The sequence below is a fragment of the Rhinoderma darwinii genome, chromosome 3, assembly GCF_050947455.1.
Source record: "Rhinoderma darwinii isolate aRhiDar2 chromosome 3, aRhiDar2.hap1, whole genome shotgun sequence".
NCBI lineage: Eukaryota > Metazoa > Chordata > Amphibia > Anura > Rhinodermatidae > Rhinoderma > Rhinoderma darwinii.
Window position 1 is genome coordinate 130,040,749 of NC_134689.1, and position 22,715 is coordinate 130,063,463.

At 43.6% G+C, this 22,715-nt stretch overlaps 1 protein-coding gene across 5 annotated transcripts in view; it reads right to left on the minus strand.

Annotated features, from left to right (window-relative positions):
• The window catches only part of FAM53C (family with sequence similarity 53 member C), a 53,805-nt gene that overhangs the window by 6,600 nt on the left and 24,490 nt on the right, over positions 1 to 22,715 (minus strand). The gene's annotated exons all lie outside the window — the stretch shown is intronic.

The window sequence follows — 22,715 nt, forward strand, 5'->3', positions numbered from 1 at the left end:
CACACACACACTTTTTTTTTTCTCCCCTCTCTTTCTGCTCTTCATTCCCCTCACTGTAATTTTGTGAAAAGTCCTTGGCTAGTTTGATGTAAAATCTAACGTAGTTTTTGGATGTAAATAAAGATTAGCCTATGTACATTCCCAATCTGTTAACATGTTTTTTCGTTTCCTACAAATTATACATAATTTAAAACTAAAACTTTAATTTCTGTCACAGATTAGCCCCACTGTAATCCAGTGGAGCAAATCCGTGGCTTTCTGCTGCGGAATTCACGGCAAAAATGAGCTTGCCCAATACCCCATTAACATGCATTGCCGGCAGAATGTTAACGGATTCAATCAGGATTTAGGTGCGGAATCCACGCCTAAATCCTGAACATGGCTTAGAAGTCAGAGTTAGTAGTGTATGGATATATTATTCAGCAACTTCTTGCCCTAAAAGATGCAGGGTTTCCAAAAGGCGACAGCCATAAGTGCCAATAGGAGTTGCCATGTAACTTTTCACAGTGCAACAGTTATGCAGTTACTCTTTCTTACTGCTCTGCCCAGGTAAACTTCACTGAATTATGGCGTTATATTCATAAACCACGGAGCTCAGGATGAACATTGCTAAAGGTTTTTATCAGATAGCACGTGCTGCAGCAAATTCCCATTCAAAGGAACCCAAAGGCCTTATTTACACGAGCGTATTTCACGTCCGTGTTACGCGCGTTAAAACAACGGACGACACACGTACCTATGCAATTCAATGGGTCCATTCAGACATTCAGTGTTTTTCACGTGTCTGTCCGCTGTGTGAAACTCATTGCATGTCCTATTCTTGTGCATCACGCACCCATTTTAGTCAATGGGTGAGTGAAAAAAAACCAGACAGCACACGGATGTCATCTGTGTACTGTACGTGTTTTTCACGAACCAGTTGCTAAAGAAATTACGAGGAAAAAATAAAACATCTTCAGTTTTTTTTGCTGATGTAAAAAACATGTGACATACGCGCGTAAAAACGCAGACGTGCACTGTACACAGTTGTCACACGGAACTACAAGACAAGAAAGACACTGCGTTTTTTTACGCACACAAAACGGACAGGTTTGTGTGAATAAGGCCTAAGGCTACATTCACATCGCAGTGAAAAAAGGCAGTTTTCAGAACAACGCTGTTCTATGGTTGTATTCCACTGTCGTTTTTAATGGCCCGTGAATATTGGCCGTCCAAAAAATAGGACATGTCCTATTTTTGTCCGTTTTCACGGACAAAAATAGGACATGTCCTATTTTTGTCCGTTTTCACGGACAAAAATAGGACATGTCCTATTTTTGTCCGTTTTCACGGACAGACGGCCCCCATAGTAGTCAATGGATCCGTTTTTAACGGCTGTCAATACATGTAACAACCGTTGAATCCCCATGTCACAGATCCGTTTTTAAGAGGCAAGGGAACTATTGGTTCCCTTGATGGCTGTCGGCGACGCGATAACACACTCACCGATGCAGCGCAGTCCTCTAGCCGTGTCTCGTCTCATGGGTTCTGAGAAGGCGACGAGATGACATCATCGCGCCTCCCTCACAGAACTTGTGAAGACTAGAGACCACACGTGAAGTAGACAGTGCTGCATCGGTGAGTGTGTAGGGCATTCAGGCGGAAATAAATGTCACGTATTGTTGCGCTCACTACAAGGGTAGTATGGCGCTAGTACAGTGGGCATTATTGTCAACTGTGGGGAATTTTTCGGGACTGTCCCGGAAGATTACTACAGGCAGGGGGGGGGGGGGGTGCCCTCTCCAGAGAGGTGTGTGCGCCATCATCAACAGGGGGGCTGTGAAAGAATCATGACAATGACCTTCCTTTGGGTGTTTTCAGGGGGTTGGGACAAAAATAGTCTGACAAATGAAGTTCATCAGTTTTTTTAACGGTCCTGAAAAACGGATGCCAAACGGACATTAAAAACGGACAGACGGACTGGAAATGGATGAAACTTTGGAGACACACTGATGCAAAACTGCCATGAAATACTGACAGTTGATCAGTTTTAAATGGCCATTTTTTTTCCACTGTCGTGTGACTATAGCCTAAGGCCTTATTCACACGACAGTGAAAAAAAATGTCCATTTAAAACTGATGAACTGTCAGTTTTTCATGGCCATTTTGCATCAGTGTGTCTCTAAATTTTCATCCATTTCAAGTCCATCTGTCCGTTTTTAATGTCCGTTTGACATCCATTTTGCATCAGTTTTTCATGGCCGTTAAAAAAACTGATGAATTTCATTGGTCAGGCTTTTTTTGTCCCAACCCCCTGAAAACAACCAAAGGAAGGTCACATGTTCACCTAGACACTATTTACAGCCTCCCTGTAGATGATGCCACACGCCCCCTGTAGATGCCACACGCCCCCTGTAGATGATGCCACACGCCCCCTGTATATGATGCCACACGCCTCCCTGTACATGCCACACGCCTCCCTGTACATGATGCCACACGCCTCCCTGTAGATGATGCCACACGCCCCCCTGTAGATGGTGCCACACCAGCCTCCCTGTAGATGGTGCCACACCAGCCTCCCTGTAGATGGTGCCACACCAGCCTCCCTGTAGATCGTGCCACACCAGCCTCCCTGTAGATCGTGCCACACCAGCCTCCCTGTAGATCGTGCCACACCAGCCTCCCTGTAGATCGTGCCACACCAGCCTCCCTGTAGATCGTGCCACACCAGCCTCCCTGTAGATCGTGCCACACCAGCCTCCCTGTAGATCGTGCCACACCAGCCTCCCTGTAGATCGTGCCACACCAGCCTCCCTGTAGATCGTGCCACACCAGCCTCCCTGTAGATCGTGCCACACCAGCCTCCCTGTAGATCGTGCCACACCAGCCTCCCTGTAGATCGTGCCACACCAGCCTCCCTGTAGATCGTGCCACACCAGCCTCCCTGTAGATCGTGCCACACCAGCCTCCCTGTAGATCGTGCCACACCAGCCTCCCTGTAGATGCCACACCAGCCTCCCTGTAGATGCCACACCAGCCTCCCTGTAGATGCCACACCAGCCTCCCTGTAGATGCCACACCAACCTGCCTGTAGATGCCACACCAACCTGCCTGTAGATGCCACACCAACCTGCCTGTAGATGCCACACCAGCCTCCCTGTAGATGCCACACCAACCTGCCTGTAGATGCCACACCAGCCTCCCTGTAGATGCCACACCAGCCTGCCTATAGATCATGCAACATACTCACGAGAGCAGCGCCGTCTCTCCTCTTCTTCACTTGTGGTCACTCGTCTGCACGGGATCTGGCAAGGCAGTGCGACGGGGCGATGACGTCATCGAGGCGCCTTCAAACCCGAGTGACCACAGACGAGTGACCACACCTGAAGAAGCGCCGCAAACGTGAGTATGCCAACGATAGCCAGCAAGGGAACTAGTAGTTCCCTTGCCAATCCCCATGTAACAGATCCGTTTTTAACGGTTGTTACATGTATTGACAGCCGTTAAAAACGGATCCATTGACTTCTATGGGGGCCGTCAGGCCGTTAAAACGGCCAAAAATAGGACGTCCTATTTTTTGACGGCCATTATTCACGGGCCGTTAAAAAAACGGCCGTGTGAATGCACCCATAGAATATCATTGTTCTGAAAACGGCCATGTGAAAGCCGTTAAAAGGACGGCCATAACATGGCCGTTTTTCACTGTCGTGTGAAAGAGGCCTAACACTTCATGCACACGACCGTGTCCCGTCCGAATCCCGTCAGTGATCCGAGGAAAGATAGGACATGTTCTATCTTTCCTCAAATTGGAGACTCAGACATTTTTCACAGACCAGATTCATCCGCTAAGGTGAATGGGTCCGTGAAAATTATCGTGTGTCGCTTGGATGCCGTAAAAAACGGCCCAAGTGGCACAACGGTCGTGTGCATGAGGCATTCACCTAGAAATGGATGACAGCAGTAAACAGTAGATAAGCTTGTCCACACGGTCAGTCTGCAGAAATTTATTGTAGAAATCCTGCAGAGTACACAGTGGTTAAAGGGGTAACAACTTATCACAGGATAGGTGATAAGTGTTTGATCACTGGGGTCCCACTGATCATGAGACAGGTGTCCCAAGTCCTGTTTGAATGGATCGGCAGTCACACATGCACGCTGCCACTCCATTCATTTTCTTTGGGACTGACTGATAGCCAAGACAGACAGTTAGGGTATGTGCATACACACTAATTACATCCGTAATTGACGGACGTAATTCGGCCGCAAGTCCCGGACCGAACACAGTGCAGGGAGCCGGGCTCCTAGCATCATACTTATGTACGATGCTAGGAGTCCCTGCCTCTCCGTGGAACTACTGTCCTGTACTGAAAACATGATTACAGTACGGGACAGTTGTCCTGCAGCGAGGCAGGGACTCCTAGCATCGTACATAAGTATGATGCTTGGAGCCCGGCTCCCTGCACTGTGTTCGGTCCGGTACTTGCGGCCGAAGTACGTCCGTATATTACGGACGTAATTAGTGTGTGTGCACATACCCTTATATCTCCATCAGTCCCATGATTTTAAATGGAGTAGCAACATGCATTTGGGACCAGTTTCTCACGATCAGTTAGGATCCCATTAGTGGGACCCCCAGCGATCAAACACTTATCACCTATCCTGTGGTGGAAACCCTTTAAATTTCCGGCTATACTCTTCCATTATCTGCTGGTCCCAGGGGGGCAGGGCTTAATAATCGTTGCGTCCTACTGCAGACAATTATAATACAGCCAGACACAGAACACATATTTAAGAATTCTTTATATAATTCTCGATATGAATTGAAATAGGAGGAAAAATTGGATCAAAAAGGAAAAAAAGATTGAGAGCAAGTGCCGGAATAGGTTTTAAAAAATTTTTTGTACATTTTCTGTTAAATGTTTTTTAACCAGTTGGCATACAGTACTGTAAGGCTGGGTTCACACGACCTATTTTCAGACGTAATCGAGGCGTTTTACGCCTCAAATTACGTCTGAAAAAACGCCTCCAATACATCGACAAACATCTGCCCATTCATTTCAATGGGTCTTACGATGTACTGTGCCGACGACCTGTCATTTTACGCGTCGCTGGCAAAAAACGGCGCGTAAAATAACAGCCTCGTCAAAGAAGTGCAGGACACTTCTTGGGACGTAATTGGAGCCGTTTTTCATTTACTTCAATGAAGAACAGCTCCAAATTATGTCCGTAAAAGACGCGGCGAAAAACGCCAGTACATGCATTTACGTCTGAAAACCGCTCCGTAATTTCATACGTAAATGCAGTTATCGTGTGCACATACCCTAATAGTATGGCACCAGCAGGAGAATTCCCTCAAAGAGCTGTACTATTACGGCGCCAACATCGTGTGGGCACAGAAACTTGTCCTTGTATGAGCAAATAGCAGGGTTTATTAAAAGACCCTAGGGCTGAGTTTTAGTATAGCCTTAGGCATACTTATGGATGTCCTAAAAACTGCCTGTGTATTTAACATACACAGGGTAATACACTCGCATATACAGTGAGGGTATGTTCACACGATAGCAGGCATTTACGTGTGAAAAGACAGACTGTTTTCAAGAGAAAACAGCTGCCTCGTTTCACACGTAAATGCTCCTCCTCGTAATATACGAGGCGTCTGTGACGCTCGTAAATCTTGAGCTGCTCTTCATTGAGTTCAATGAAGAACGGCTCAAATTACGTTGCAAAGAAGTGCCCTGCACTTCTTTGCCGAGGCAGTCAATTTACGCGTCGTCGTTTGACAGCTGTCAAACGACGACGCGTAAATTACAGGTCGTCTGCACAGTACGTCGGCAAACCCATTCAAGTGAATGGGCAGATGTTTGCCGACGTATTGTAGCCCTATTTTCAGGCGTAAAACGAGGCATAATACGCCTCGTTTACGCCTGAAAATAGGTCGTGTGAACCCAGCCTGAAGGAAATAAGTATTTGATCCCTTGCTGATTTTCTAAGTTTGCCCACTGTCAAAGACATGAACAGTCTAGAATTTTTAGGCTAGGTTAATTTTACCAGTGAGAGATAGATTATATAAAAAAAAAAAAGAAGAAGATCACATAGTCAAAATGATATATATTTATTTGCATTGTGCACAGAGAAATAAGTATTTGATCCCCTACCAACCATTAAGAGTTCAGCCTCCTCCAGACCAGTTACACGCTCCAAATCAACTTGGTGCCTGCATTAAAGACAGCTGTCTTACATGGTCACCTGTATAAAAGACTCCTGTCCACAGACTCAATTAATCAGTCTGACTCTAACCTCTACAACATGGGCAAGACCAAAGAGCTTTCTAAGGATGTCAGGGACAAGATCATAGACCTGCACAAGGCTGGAATGGGCTACAAAACCATAAGTAAGACGCTGGGTGAGAAGGAGACAACTGTTGGTGCAATAGTAAGAAAATGGAAGACATACAAAATGACTGTGAATCGACATCGATCTGGGGCTCCATGCAAAATCTCACCTCGTGGGGTATCCTTGATCCTGAGGAAGGTGAGAGCTCAGCCGAAAACTACACGGGGGGAACTTGTTAATGATCTCAAGGCAGCTGGGACCACAGTCAACAAGAAAACCATTGGTAACACATGACGCCGTAATGGATTAAAATTCTGCAGTGCCCGCAAGGTCCCCCTGCTCAAGAAGGCACATGTACAGGCCCGTCTGAAGTTTGCAAATGAACATCTGGATGATTCTGAGAGTGATTGGGAGAAGGTGCTGTGGTCAGATGAGACTAAAATTGAGCTCTTTGGCATTAACTCAACTCGCCGTGTTTGGAGGAAGAGAAATGCTGCCTATGACCCAAAGAACACCATCCCCACTGTCAAGCATGGAGGTGGAAACATTATGTTTTGGGGGTGTTTCTCTGCTAGGGGCACAGGACTACTTCACCACATCAATGGGAGAATGGATGGAGCCATGTACCGTCAAATCCTGAGTGAATACCTCCTTCCCTCCACCAGGAAATTAAAAATGGCTCGTGGCTGGGTCTTCCAGCACGACAATGACCCGAAACATACAGCCAAGGCAACAAAAGAGTGGCTCAAAAAGAAGCACATTAAGGTCATGGAGTGGCCTAGCCGGTCTCCAGACCTTAATCCCATCGAAAACTTATGGAGGGAGCTGAAGATCCGAATTGCAAAGTGACAGCCTCGAAATCTTAATGATTTACAGATGATCTGCAAAGAGGAGTGGGCCAAAATTCCATCTAACGTGTGCAAACCTCATCATTAACTACAAAAAACGTCTGACTGCTGTGCTTGCCAACAAGGGTTTTGCCACCAAGTATTAAGTCTTGTTTGCCAAAGGGATCAAATACTTATTTCTCTGTGCACAATGCAAATAAATATATATAATTTTGACAATGTGATTTTCTGTTTTTTTTTTTTTTTTATATAATCTATCTCTCACTGGTAAAATTAACCTAGCCTAAAAATTCTAGACTGTTCATGACTTTGACAGTGGGCAAACTTACAAAATCAGTAAGGGATCAAATACTTATTTCCTTCACTGTATGTGTGTGTCAGTTTATTAAGTGATAAAAGATCAAGAAAGAAAATCTTTATATGGGGGGGGGTTTGAAAAAGATTATTATATGTATTTTGCAACCCCCACATAAACTTGGGACGAGAATCAAAACAAAATCACTGTCAGTTAAAAAACAGGTTTATAGTCATGTCACTAAGTCATACACTTTATAAAAATATTAAAAATATTTTTTTTATTAACCCCTTAGTGACCAGCCCATTTTAGGCCCTAATGACCAAGCTATCTTATTCGTTTTTCTATAGTCGCATTCAAAGAGCTGTAACATTTTATTTTTTTCGTCTACATAGCTGTACGAGGACTTGTTTTTTGCAGGATTAGTTGTACTTTTTAATAGCACCATTTTAGGGTACATATAACTTTTAACTTTTTTTGGGGGGCTATTATAAAAAAAACTGAAATTCCACCATTGTTCTATGCGTTTTTAAATTGACACCGTTCACTGTGCGGCGTAAATAACATGTTACCTTTATTGTATGGGTCGGTACGATTACGGCCATACCACATATGTAGAGGTTTTTTATGTTTTACGACTTTTGCACAATAAAAACACTTTTGAACTAAAATTATTTGTTTCTGCCTCGTCGCTTTCCAAGAGCCGTAACTTTTTTATTTTTGCATCAATGTAGTGATTTTTTGGGCTTGTTTTCTGCGGGACGAGACTTAGTTTTGATTGCTACTGTTTTGGGGTGCATGGGACTTATTGATTCATTTTTATTATTACTTTTTTGGGGGGCAATGGAAAAAAATGGCAATTTCGCCATTGTTTTTTCTTTTACGGTGTTCACCTTGCGGTTTAAATTACATATTAACTTTATTAATGGAGTCATTACGGTCGCGTTGATACCATATATGTGTACTTTTATTTATTTTTTTACACTTTTTCTAAATAAAACCACTTTTTATGGGAAAAAATATATTTTTTTTTTTACTGTAATTTTTATTAATAATCTTTATTTCACATTTATTATTTATTTCATTAGTCCCACTAGGTGACTTTACTGTGCGATCTTCAGATCGCTGCTATAATGCTTTGGTATACTTCGTATACCAGAGCATTATTGCCTGTCAGTGTAAATCTGACAGGCAATCTATTAGGATGTGCCTCCGGTGCGTCCTAATAGGCATATGTCCAGGGCAGACCTGGGGGCTTTTATCAAGCCCCCCGGCTGCCATGACAACCCATCGGAGTCCCGCGATTGCATTTGCGGGCCGCCGATGGGTGACAGAGGGAGCACACGCCCTCTGTAAACAAGTTAAATGCCGCAGGAGACCCGTGCAGGACTTAGACTAGGCTCACGTGAAAAGGCGTCAGCCTAGCCTAAGGCCCCTTAGTGACGAACGTGAAAAGGCGTATTGTTGGTCACTAAGGGGTTAAGGCTATGACTTAGTGACATGGCTATAAACCTGTTTTTTTAACTGCCACGGATATCGTTTTGACCCTAGTGCCAAGTTTACAATTGTATCTGGAGCTGCCACCAGTTGGGGAGCCACATGCAGTGGGCCCAAGAGTCACCAGTTGGAGAACACTGCTTCACACCAAGGTTAATAAAAGTAATCTGAAAGGTCTATACAATAAACTGTCCATCCACATTATAGTAGCTCAGCTTCTGGGGGTGTAGGGATGCACGATGCATCAAAACTTCAATACGGTTTCGATACCGTGCACCCTCAAACTGTTCGATACCGTTATTTCATGTATTTAGTATAGTAACATGAATGTATGAGAGCGGGGCTGCGGCTGTGTGATACAGCCATTGCCCCGCTCCTGAAAGGGCCTCCCAGAGCAGTATTGCTTGGGGGACACATGATGGCATAGGGGCATTCATGTTATCAATTTTATTGCTGGCTCACTATATTTTTTGTTAGGGGTGGGGGGGGTGGGGGGGGGGTAAACGGACCAAACCACCTTTCTTTTCCCTTATTTTTTGCAGTTGGTACTTACCTCCTTTCCAGAAGTTTCTGTTATTCTGCCTAGCTCCAGGTTACGGTCGCTGATTGGTTGTCTACTTACCTGGGAGATTCTGGAAGCTTCCATTCTTCTGCCCAGCCCCTGGACTTCATCGCTGATTGGCCGTTCAGTCTGAAGGCGGGAAGATTTTGCTTTAAAAACCCAAGCTTTCCCGCAGTTTGTCAGTTCCAGATTTCCTAGGACCAGCGTCCCCACCCTCCCTCACAATTTTATTTAATTTCTGCTTGTCGCAATGTCTTATTAGTGGGGTTTTTGTCTCCCAGCTATTGCTGGGTGGACTGAGTTTTAAACTGGTTTATTATTATTTTGTGATTTTTAATTTATAATGGTTTTAACTATTTGGTTCAAGTATTTATTTTATTGATTCAAGTATCAATATCTTTTGGTAACCCTTAATAAAAACATTGTGGCCTTTTTATCCATATATTTTGTGTCTGGTGTATGTTATTCGGTTTATATTAATGTATGAATCTGGGCCTTGTGCCATCATGACAAGTGCGCGCGGTCAGCATGATGTAATGCGGCCGGTGCTGCACTAATGAGCCGCGGCCCTGAAGACAGAACAAGGCGAGCGCACTGGAAAACACCCCCATGTTCTGTCTTCAGTGCCTGTACCGCCGCTCATTAGTGCAGCGCCGGCCGCATCACCTCATGCTGACCGCGTCACACTTATTGTCAGGAGAGGCAATGGCTGTATCACACAGCCGCAGCCCCGCGGCTGAGATCAGAGAAACCTCTCATCTCCGCCGCTATTCTGCTGAATGCAGCGATCAAAGCTGACCGCAGCATTCATGGGAAAATGAGAAGGGGAGATGCCCTTTGGATCGTGTCACAGGAAATTCCTGTGACGCGATCGAGGGCCATACCATATATTGAAGCACCATTGAAGGACCCCAGGGCTGTCTGACCAGATTTCCTGTTAGGGCATACTTCGGTATGTCCTAACAACTGCATGTGCACTATCCGTACACAGGCTAATGTAATGGCATGTGGATAGATATATGCCAGTACATTCAAGTTTTTAAAAAAAACAAACACACACACACACACACACACACACACACACACACACACACACACACGGTATAGTCGCGACCATAACAACACATTTATAGCGTCATTCATGTTTGCTCTGTTATAAAAGCAAAAACTGCTTTCTTTCACTTATTAATGTGAGGCACGAGGTATTATGAATTTTGAACCTTCATGTGCCTCACATTAATAGTAATTAACCCCATCATGTACCTCACACATTAACCCAATGTTGTCCATTATGAAGAACATGATGGGGTTAATTAATGTGAGGCACATGGAGGTTCAAAACTCAAAACCACACGCCTCACATCAGAAAACTGTTGATGACAACTATTCCATATAGATTCATCCAGGTAAAAAACAAACTGCGATAGAAGACAAATAAATCTATCAGAAAGCCTACGGCACTGTATGCCTATACAGTGGCATACATCGGAGGTGTACCGGCAATTAACCCTTGCTGTATAAGCCATTTTCAATGACAAGGCTTTCTGGTAACTGAAAAGAAGTTTAATTTTAAATTTAGCTTTTAAGGGAATGAAAAACACGTAACTCAGAAAAAGGACAAAAAGTTACTCAGCATATAACAGGGAGGTCCATGGCCCCATCATAACAATTGCCGACAACTACGGTGACTAAAATTACATTGTCAGGCCCCATGCACACGACCGTAAAAAACCTCCGTTTTTGCGGACCGCAATTGCGGTTCGGAAAAACGGAGCCATTCACTTTCATTGAACACGGACACCTTTCTGTAGCACTACGGAAGGGTGTCAGTGGCGTGGAAATGTTCCGGGAATTATGGAACATGTCCGTTTTTTCGCATTTTGCGGGCCGTGCTCCCATACTTTGTATGGGAGCACGGCCCGAAAATGCGGCTGTCAGTCAGCGGCCGGCCGTGCCCGCAATCGCGGGCCGTGATTGCGGGCACGGTCGTGTTCATGGGGCCTCAGTATTTCAAGCCCACTGAGGTCTATTACAACTTTTTTTGTAAAAAAAAAAAAGCAATTGTAGCAATGTGCGCTAGGACCCCCGCAAATGTAGTCTGGAAAAGACCATGCATTGTAGCTTCTGCATTATTCAGTTGTGAATGAGTGGAGTGATCTCAGATCTCTGCAATTTGCCTTTTTCTTTAACATTTAGTAGGCCTTTCTGCTCAAGCTTCTTGTATACATCCACTATTTAACCCCTTTCCACCCGGCACCGTAATAGTATGTTGTGGCTCGCAGCTAGTTATAACTATATATAGTTAGTTATAACCAGCTATCCTACGAGGGCGCTGTAATGGCATGGGCTCAGGAATCGAGCCATCACTATGACGTATGTGGAATCTAAGGCGTTAGAATGAGGGGCGGCCCCCTCCGACAAGTTATTTAATAGGTATTGCCGCGTCCATAAAAGTCAGAACTATTGCACTATAACGTTATTTAACCAGCTCGGTAACGGAACGCCATAAAAAAAACAAAACACAAAGATTGATGTTTTTTTAGTCACCTTAGCTCTCCAAAACACAAAAAAACTGAATGTACCCCAAAATAGTACCAATGAAAACTACAGATTGCCCTGCAAAAAATAAGCTCTCACATCACTCAAATAGACAGAATAACAAAAAGTTATGGCTTTCAGAATATGGCGACATAAAACAAAGACTTTTTTTTAAGAAAGGTTTTCTTTATTTTTAGAAAAGTCGTAAAAAAAATAAATAAATTAGTTAACGCCATAATCATATCAACCCATAGAATAAAGTAAACATTAAAGTTTTTACAGCCTGATGGACGCAGTAAAAATAAAAAACCCCCAAAAAATGGCACAATCACTGTTTTTTGCCCATTGCACGCCACAAATAATTTTTGGGCAGTTTCCCAGTACAATATGTGGTACATTAAACGGTGCCATTAAAAAAAACTACAACTTGTCCCGCAAAAAAACAAGCCTTAATACGGCTATGTCGACAAAAAAAATAAAATAAAGTTATGGCTTTTGGAACGTCTGGAGAAAAAAAAATAAAAAATAAAAAAACACAAAAATTTGCCTGGACGTTAAGGGGTTTGGTTCTTTGGGGGCCGTTTAATGGGTGTAATTGTACTCACTAGTATTATACTAGACTATGTATCATACTAATGTCCTTATTTTCTTTCCCTATTCCCGCATGCACTAGAATGGTTCTGCACTTATATACTTCTTGTCATTTAGGGAAACAAATAGGAACCCCAACACCACAGATACCTGTACTGACTCAGGAATCTATTGCAACAGAGCAGACCGTACATCACACACTGCATCAAGATGCAATGACCAACGACTATGTACTATTCTTCTTCCAAACTTACATTTTTCTTCACAAAATTAAAAAAACAAGCACTGATAATGAAGAGCTCAAAAAGAAAGCACATACCAGTCAAAACCAGTATTATATAGAGAATCTATAGAGCTACAACATAGTAGGACTGCAAAGAAATCAGTGTACAAGAAAAGACAGCAGATTACGGCTAGGACTTGCTACTTAGGGCGGGTTCACACATAGCGGAATTTCACTTAAATTCCGCTGCGGACACTCCGCAGCGTTAATCCGCAGCGGAGCCGTTTCTCCATTGACTTTCACTTTAATTTAGCAGTGTTCGTTTACACGATGCGTACAATTCCGCTGCGGAGCATAGGCTGCGGAGCGGAATTTGGTGTCCGCAGCATGCTCTGTCTGTTGCGGAGCAGTGGCGGACTGGTTGCGGACTCATGGCGGAATTTCTCCATTGACTTCAATGGAGAGTCAAAATTCCGCAATGAAGTCCGCAGATCTTATGTGTGCTGCGGAGCGTATTGTTTTTACTACCATGACATTTCTTCATTCTGGCTGGACCTATGTATTTCTAGGTCTACAGCCAGACTGAGGAAGTCAATGGGGCTCCCGTAATGACGGGAGCGTTGCTAGGAGACGTCTGTAAATAGTCACTGTCCAGGGTGCTGAAAGAGTTAAGCGATCGGCAGTAACTGTTTCTGCACCCGGGACAGTGACTACCGATCACAATATACATGTATCTGTAAAAAAATATAAGTTCATACTTACCGAGAACTCCCTGCGTCTGTCTCCAGTCCGGCCTCCCAGGATGACGTTTCAGTGTAAGTGACGGCTGCAGCCAATCACAGGCCAAGCACAGGCTGCAGCGGTCACATGGACTGGAGCGTCATCCAGGGAGGTCGGGCCGGATGCCGAAAGAGGGACGCGTCACCAAGACAACGGGCGGTAAGTATGAATTTCTTTGACTTTCACTAGGGAAAGTGCTGTCCCTTCTCTCTATCCTGCACTGAATAGGGAGAAGAGAAGCACTTTTCCTGCAGTCCGCAGCGGCCAGTCCGCATCAATTTTCTGCACATTTTGTGCAGATCCGCTGCAGAATCTGCAACGCAGATTCTGTGCGGCATTGATGCGGACAGTTGCGGAGGAATTCCGCCATGTGTGGTCATGCCCTTAAAAGTAAGAAAACATTTATTTTTTTAGGGTTTCATGCCCTCTAAGAAACAGGTCATTTTTGTTTTTTAATAAAAACGTCTGTGTTTTGTGCAACTTCCAAATTAGCTTTTATTAAAAATTATTTTTACTTTGAGATACAGCTGCCCTGTATTCTCTATACAAAGCAGCTGTATAGTGCGCCAAGACCTGAATCTGTCAGGTTCGAAGGACTGACTGGTTCAGTGTCAGCAGGTCCTGCGTGTCTCTGACACAGGATCTACCTGTTAGGGTATGTTCACACACACAGTAGCAAAATACGTCTGAAATTACAGAGCTGTTTTCGCCTGAAAACAGCTCCTGATTTTCAGACGTTTTTGCAAAAAAAAAAAAAGCAATTGTAGCAATTTAGCAGCGTATTTTACGGACGTTATTGGAGCTGTTTTTCAATGGAGTCAATGAAAAACGGCTCCAAAAATGTCCCAAGAAGTGACATGCACTTCTTTGACACAGGCGTCTTTTTACTCGCCGTCTTAACAGCGACGCGTAAAATGACACCTCGTGGGAACAGAACATCGTAAAACCCATTGAAAGCAATGGGAAGATGTTTGTAGGTGTAATGGAGGCGATTTTACAGGCGTAATTCGAGGTGTAAAATGCCCGAATTACGTCTGAAAACAGTGCGTGTGAACATAACTTAGATGTGATCCCTTAGGGTATCAACTTCGATGTGATGGATAACAGGTGGATCCTGCATGTTGGACACGCAGCACCCGCTTTCACTAAATCAGTCAGTCCTGCGAACCTAGAGAATACAGAGCAGCTGTATCGCTAAAAGTAAAAATAATTTTTAATAAAAACTAAAATGTAAAAGTTGCAAACAGACTTTTTTTTTTTCTAATTAAAAATCTCCATCTGTGTTTGGTGCAGCTTTTAAATTAGTTTTTAGACACACAGGACCTGCTGACACTGAACCCATCAGTCCCGCTCCTGGGCCCGAATGCAAATACCACCTTTGTACCCTTAAGGCTGGGTTCACACGACCATGTTACGTCCGTAATGTACGGAACGTATTTTGGCCGGAAGACCCGGACCGAACACAGTGCAGGGAGCCGGGCTCCTAGCATCATAGTGATGTACGATGCTAGGAGTCCCTGCCTCTCTGCAGGACAACTGTCCCGTACTGTAATCATGTTTTCAGTACGGGACAGTAGTTCCACGCAGAGGCAGGGACTCCTAGCGTCGTACATAACTATGATGCTAGGAGCCCGGCTCCCTGCACTGTGTTCGGTCCGGTATTTGCGGCCGAAATACGTTCCGTACATTACGGACGTAACATGTTTGTGTGAACCCAGCCTTATAACCATGTCCCTGATAATGGCAGTTCAGCCCATTTCCAAGCACAGATATACGAAGCAGAAAGAATATTTAAACTTTTAAAACAAGTTCTGCAGAATGTATTTTTTTTAAAATTTATTTAGGTCTGAGTGTATGAGTTTTTTTCATAAGTATTTCGGAGCTTAAAAAGGCTGCTTTATGCTCCAAAATATGCCCTAAAAACGCCTGCAAACAGCTTCCTATGGTTTTCTTCAATGGTTAAAAGCTATAACTTTACGCCGCCGTTTAAAAAAAAAAAAAAAAAAGCATAAAAATATGCCTCGTAAAGAAGTGCACGTCACTTCTTGATGCGTTTTTGAGCCAGATTTGCGCAATTTCCAATGGACAATGGCAAAACGCTTTGAAGAAACACTTCGGGAGCAGTTTCTCGTCGTATTTTGTGGTATATTACGAGGCGTAAAATATGCCTAGAATATGCCCGTGTAAAACCCACCATTATCCTTAAGGGGTAACTAAGCTTTCAGAAAACTTCTGACATGTCATAGTGACATGTCAGAAGTTTTGATCAGTGTGGGTCTGAGCACGGAGACCCATACCGATCGCTAAAAAGAAGCGGCAGAAGCGCTCGGAAGAGCACGGAGCTGCTTGGTTTCCGATCGGCTTTTCTCTGAAAGCCGAGCAATTGGTGTACGCGCTCAATATAAAGTCTATGAGCCCATACACAAAAGGCTTGGCTTTCCGAAAAAAGCTGATCAGAAACTAAGCGGCTCAGCGCTCACCCGAGCTCCTCTGCCGCTTCGTTTGAGTGATCGGTGGGGGTCTCAGAATTTTTGATCAGTGTGGGTCTGAGCACGGACATGTCACTATGACATGTCAGAAGTTTTCTGAAAGTTTAGTTACCCTTTAAAGAATAAGAGGGCTTTACAATACACGGTTTGTAAAGAAAAAATGCCCTCCCTCCCTCCCTATGGCACCTACTGAACTGAGTGCAGCTGCATGTAAACATTTCAGCAAGCTATCAAGTCCGTACATGCCCCCCTTTTTTATAGTTTGTGCTATGTACCGGACATCACATGTGACACGGCTGGAGCAGAGAAAGCCTGGGCCGCATTAAAAATCCCCCCAAATGTGTACGTACCCCCACCCCCCAAATGTGTATGGATTTAAACGATGCTGCAAATTTTACAGTTTAGTAAACGCCATAGCGAGGGAAGGCATGTTGTGTTTTTTGAGACCCGTTTTCAAAGTCCTGCGTACCCAGGTTTTTCTGCGGGCATCCTGTCCCCTCTGTTAGTTTTTTATATGTGCCCTTTCACAAACAACCAAGAACCTTGTCTTAATTAAAAATCTCACCCACACGCTGCAGAAAATGTCTCTGTTCACACTTGCACCATGATTTCAGTTTTCACAGGAGAACTGTCTATTAGGACTATCATTTTTTTTCTCTATTAATTTATAATGGCCCAGTCATGTTTTCATCAGGTGTCAGTGTTCTTTGCTGGAAAAAATACTGCAGCATGCTACGCTGTTCTGATTGTCCAAAAAAACCTGAGGCCTGATGAAAAAGAACAAACAGAGGTGTGAACAGAGGTGGAAAAAAAAAAAAAGCTTCAGAAGTATTGGGGATTATTATTATTATTTTTAATCCCCACATCTGGGGTTTGTCTGGATTCACCGCTACAAAGTCCGCACCAAATTCAACACTATAGGATGCAGACTTTCGGCCAGAATTTAGTGCAGTACCTGGGTAAGATTTGCTAGTTTTTTTTAGCAGCAAGTCAGTCCAGAGTGAAGACACCCTTAAGATAGACGGTCATAAAAAACAGTCAGCAGTCAGGCCAAGAATGGGCATTTTGAAATTCAGAAGCATTAGGGTGAGCGCACACGTGCATTGTATTTCTGTAGCATATACATTGTAAAGGTTTGTCTATGGGCACCAATATTGCCCAATGCAAGAACTAGAGAAATCTGTCTGCGTTGCACAATAGGTTTCCCATAGCCATGCATTGTAGTTTCTACAGCTTATTTTCACGCTTCAGAAATACATGGCATACTTGCATTGTGCGAGTGCACATTTAGTTAGGTTATATAGCACTTGCAGCTAATGCGTGGTTCTTCAGTTATTTAAGTATTCTAGCGAAGTGCTGCTACACACCAAACAAAATGAGAAAGTAGCTACACGTTAAAGCTATGTTCACATGCTTAGCAAAAAAACGTCAGAAAATACGGAGCTGTTTTCATGGGAAAGCAGCTCCTGATTTTCAGACGTTTTTAAGCAAACTCGCGTTTTTCGTTGCGTTTTTGGAGCTGTTTTTCTATCGAGTCAATGAAAAACTGCTCCAAAAACAGCTGAATAAGTGACATGTACTTCTTTTTTGCAGCGGTTTTTGTAAGCATTTTTTTCTGCTTTCGATCTTTCAGCCATTTTTCGGGACGTTTACGGACCGAAAAACGTCTGAAAACACTACGTGTGCACATACCCTAAGGCTGGATTGTTTTGCGGTGTTTATCGTGGAGTTTATTAGCATTTTTCACTGCGGGTTTTTGTTTTTTTGGGTTTAAAAAAAAGCTGCTGCAGATTAAAAAAATGTTACTTTAACCCCTTACCGACATGCCACGTACAGTTACCGTCGGGTACATAACTGTATGTGCCAGTGATTGAGCAAGGTCAGAAGTGTCAGCTGTATATTACCAATGACACCCTGCTGTAAGGCCAGGACCGGAGCTAGCCTCCGATCCAGCCGATTAACCCCTTAGATGTAGTAATCAAAAGCAAAATCACTGCATCTAGGTGGGTTCTAGCCACATTACTATGGCAACCGGAGGCCTAACAATGGCCTCCTGGTCTGCCAACTATGAAAGCCTATCAGGCCCCGCCCGGAGGCAGAGCCTAATAGGCTTTCTGTCAGTGTATAACTGACAGCTCTAAGGGTATGTTCACACGGCGGGGGTCCGTAACGGCTGAAATTACGGGGATGTTTCAGCCTGAAAACATCCCCGTAATTTCAGCCGTACCGGCATGTGCAGGCGCTTGAACGCCGCGTCAATTACGGCCGTAATTAGCGCTGCTATTCATTGGAGTCAATGAATAACGGCTCCAATTACGGCCAAAGAAGTGACAGGTCACTTCTTTGACGCGGGCGTCTATATACGCCTCGTGTGAACAGACAAACGTCTGCCCATTGCTTTCAATGGGCAGATGTTTGTCAGCGCTATTGAGGCGCTATTTTCGGGCGTAATTCGGGGCAAAGTCGGCATGCCAAATAGCGCTCCTGCCATCCTGAGCTCTGCGGTGTGCCCTAACAGCAGTTTATTACCACATATGGGGTATTGCCGTAATCAGGAGAAATTGTTTTACAAATGTTGGGGTGCCTTTTCTCCTTTATTACTTGTAAAAATGTAAAGGTCTACCTACGTTTGATCGGGGGGAAAAAAAATAAAAAAAATGTCGGTTTTCCGTTTCACGGCCTAATTTTACTAAATTAAAATGCTCACTATACCCCTCGATAAATTCCTTGAGGTGTGTAGTTTGCCACATGGCTCACTTCTGTGGGGTTTACACCGTTTTGGCCCCTCAGGAGCTTTGCAAATGGAGCTGCAAATGGCGCCGCAAACCATTCCAGCAAAATTTGTTCTCCAAAAGTCAAGAAAAGTTTGCTTTAAAAAAGTTGGGGTGCTTTTTCTCCTCTCTCTATTGTGAAAATGAGAAAAAATAAATAAATCTTGACTACATTTTAATTTTCACTACTGAATTACAATAAATTCAGCAAAAAACCTGTGGGTGAAAATGCTCACTATACCCCTTGATTAATTCCTTGAGGGGTGTAGTTTGCCAAATGGTGACTTTTTGTGTGTATTTCCCCTTTTTAGGCACCACAACACCTCTTCAAACCGACATGGTGCCTAAAATATATGCTAATAAAAAGGAGGCCCCAAAATCCTCTAGGTGCTCCTTTGTATCGGAGTGCATCCGGTGCTTCAGTCCATTAGCACACTAGGGCCACATGTGGGATATTTCTAAAAACTGCAGAATATGGGCAATAAACATTGAGTCGCGTTTCTGTGGCAAAGACCTTGTGTTACAGAAAAAAAAATGTATTAAAACAGATTCTGCAAAAATGACATTTCAAAAGTTTACTTCCACTTAGTTTTAATTCCTGTGAAACGCCTAAGAGGTTAAGAATTCTTATAAAATGCGGTTTTGAAAACTTCGAGGGGTGCAGTTTTTAAAATGGGCCAATTTATGGGGGCTTCTTATACATAGGGCCCTCAAAGCCACTTCAGAACGGAACTTGTCCCTAAAAAAAAAAAAAATAGGCTTTGAAAATTTGAGAAATCGCTGTTTAGGTTATAAGCCTTGTTAAGTCCAAGAAAAATAAAAAGGAATTTTAAAAAAATGATGCCAACATAAAGTAGACATATGGTACATTTTAGACAGTAAGACCACACGAAAAATAGTTAGTTGTCTTACAAGCAAATACATTTAAATTTAGAAAAATGCAAATTTTCTATAAATTTTGGCCTTTCACAAATAAACACTGTCAAAATTTGGTTGATACATTAACCCCTTCCCGCTCCTTGACGTACTATTACGTCATGGCAGCTGTATCGTTCGCGCTCCATGCCGTAATAGTACGTCTCGGGAGTAACGGCCGTTTCGGCCGTCCTCCCTACACATACAGGAGCTGTGACAGCTGCTGTCTTGTTCAGCAGCTGTCACAGCTCCTACAGCGGGGACCGATCGCTGTGTCCCCGCTGATTAACCCCTTAAAAGCCGCGTTCTATAGAGATCGCGGCTTTTTAGGGGTTAAGATGCCATCGCCGGCCTGCTACGCGATAGCGGCCGGCGATGGTGACTATGGCAACCGGACACCAAACAATGGCGTCCGGCTATGCCATAGACGAGAGCCTAGTGGGTCCTGACAACGTCAGGACCCACTATGCTTGCTGTCAGTGAGTAGCTGACAGCTCTAATACACTGCACTACGCATGTAGTGCAGTGTATTAGAATAGCGATCAGGGCCTCCTGCCCTCATGTCCCCTAGTGGGACAAAGTAATAAAGTAAAAAAAAAGTTAAAAAAAGATGTGTAAAAATAAGAAAATAAAAGATTTAAAAGTATTAAAAGTAAAAATCCCCCTTTTTCCCTGATCAGTCATTTATTATTAATAAAAATATATAAACAAACAAATAAACTATACATAATTGGTATCGCCGCGTCCGTAACGGCCTGAACTACAAAATTATTTCATTATTTATCCCGCACGGTGAACGCCGTAAAATAAAATAATAATAAACCGTACCACAATCACAATTGTTTGGTCACTTCACCTCCAAAAAATGGAATAAAAAGAGATCAAAAAGTCGCTTGTACCTAAAAATGGTATTGATGGACACTACAGTTCGTTACGCAAAAAATAAGTCCTCTCACGGCTTTATTGATTGAAAAATAAAAAAGTTCTGGCTCTTAGAATAAGGTAACACAAAAAGTAAATGATTGTTTACAAAACGTATTTTATTGTGCAAACGCCATAAGACATAAAAAAAAAAACTATAAACATCTGGTATCGCCGTAATCGTATCGCCGCGCAGAATAAAGTGAATATGTCATTTATAGCGCACGGTGAACGCTGTAAAAAAAAACAGAAAAAAAAAACAAATAGTACAATTGCTGTTTTTTAGTAACCACGCCACCTAAAAATAGAATAAAAGCTGATCAAAAAGCCGCATGCACCCCAAGAAAACTACAATGGATTCCTCAAGGGGTCTAGTTTCCAAATTGGGGTCACTTTTGGGGGGTTCCCAATGTTTTGGCACCACAAGACCTCTTCAAACCGGACATGGTGCCTAATAAAAAAGAGGCTTCAAAATCCACTAGGTGCTCCTTTGCTTCTGAGGCCGATGCTTCAGTCCATTACCGCACTAGGGCCACATGTGGGATATTTCTAAAAACTGCAGAATCTGGGCAATACGTATTAAAAAAATGTAAATTTCACCTCTACTTTGCTCTACATTTTTGTGAAACACCTAAAGGGTTCATAAACTTTCTACATGCTGTTGTGAATACTTTGAGGGGTCTAGTTTCTAAAATGGGGTATTTGATAGGGGTTTCTAATATATGGGCCCCTCAAAGCAACTTCAGAACTGAACTGGAACCTAAAAAAATAAATAAATGAGGCAATACTTCGCTTCTTACATTATACTGATAATGAGCCGTGCCCACCCCGAGATGACCCCAGTTTTGACCGCTTGTATAAACGCAGACCCCTATTAGACCGTTCCAGTGCCCGGTTTTCCCAAGCATACACCCCCGAGAAGTGTATTTCTATTGATGAGTCCCTGGTACATTTTAAAGGGAGGGTTCAATTCCGCGAGTACCTGCCGGGTAAGAGGGCAAGGTATGGCGTGAAGATGTATAAGCTGTGCGAGAGTGCATCAGGGTATACCTACAGGTTTAGGATATATGAAGGAAAGGCCACCCCCAAACCAGACTGCATCCTGGACTACAATAGGTACATGGGAGGGATGGACTTGTAAGATCAAGCCCTGAAGCCCTACAGCGCCATGTTATGTGGTATAAGAAGCTGGCCGGGCACATCATACAGATGGCATTGTACAATGCGTACATGCTACGTCGATGTGCAGGCCAGACGGGAACTTACCTGGAATTTCAAGAGGTGATTATCAAGAACCTAATCTTTAGGGACCAAGAAGGGGGGGCACCCAGTACTTCTGGAAGCGAGCCCAAACGCATCGTACCAGGGCAACACTTTCCAGGAGAAGTTCCCCAAACTGGCAAGAAGGGAAAAAGTCAAAAGAGGTGCAAAGTCTGCTATAAGAGGACGATAATGGATGACACAATATATCAATGTGACACGTGTCCCGAATAACCAGAGCTCTGTATGAAAGTGTTTTAAAATTTATCATACATCCCTTGGTTTATAATTTACCCCAATTTTACTTACCCTGATGCACTCCACACAGCTTATCCCCCCTCGTCTTTCCCCTCTGGGCCCTGCTGTGTGTCCAGGCAGCTGATAACAGCCACATGTAGGGTATTGCCATACCCGGGAGAACCCACATTACAGTTTATGGGTTGTAGGTCTCCGGTCAAAATGCTCACTACACCTCTAGATGAATGCCTTAAGGGTGTAGTTTTTAAAACGGGGTCACTTCTTGCGGGTTTCAACTGTACTGGTACCTCAGGGGCTTCTGCATACATGACGTCGCACTAGAAAATCCCCAGTAGGCCAAATGGTGGTCCTTTCCTTCTGAGCCCTCCCATGGGCCCAAACGGCAGTTTATCACAACAAATGGGGTATTGCGGCACTCAGAACAAATTGCGCAACAGAATGGGGTATTTTGTTTC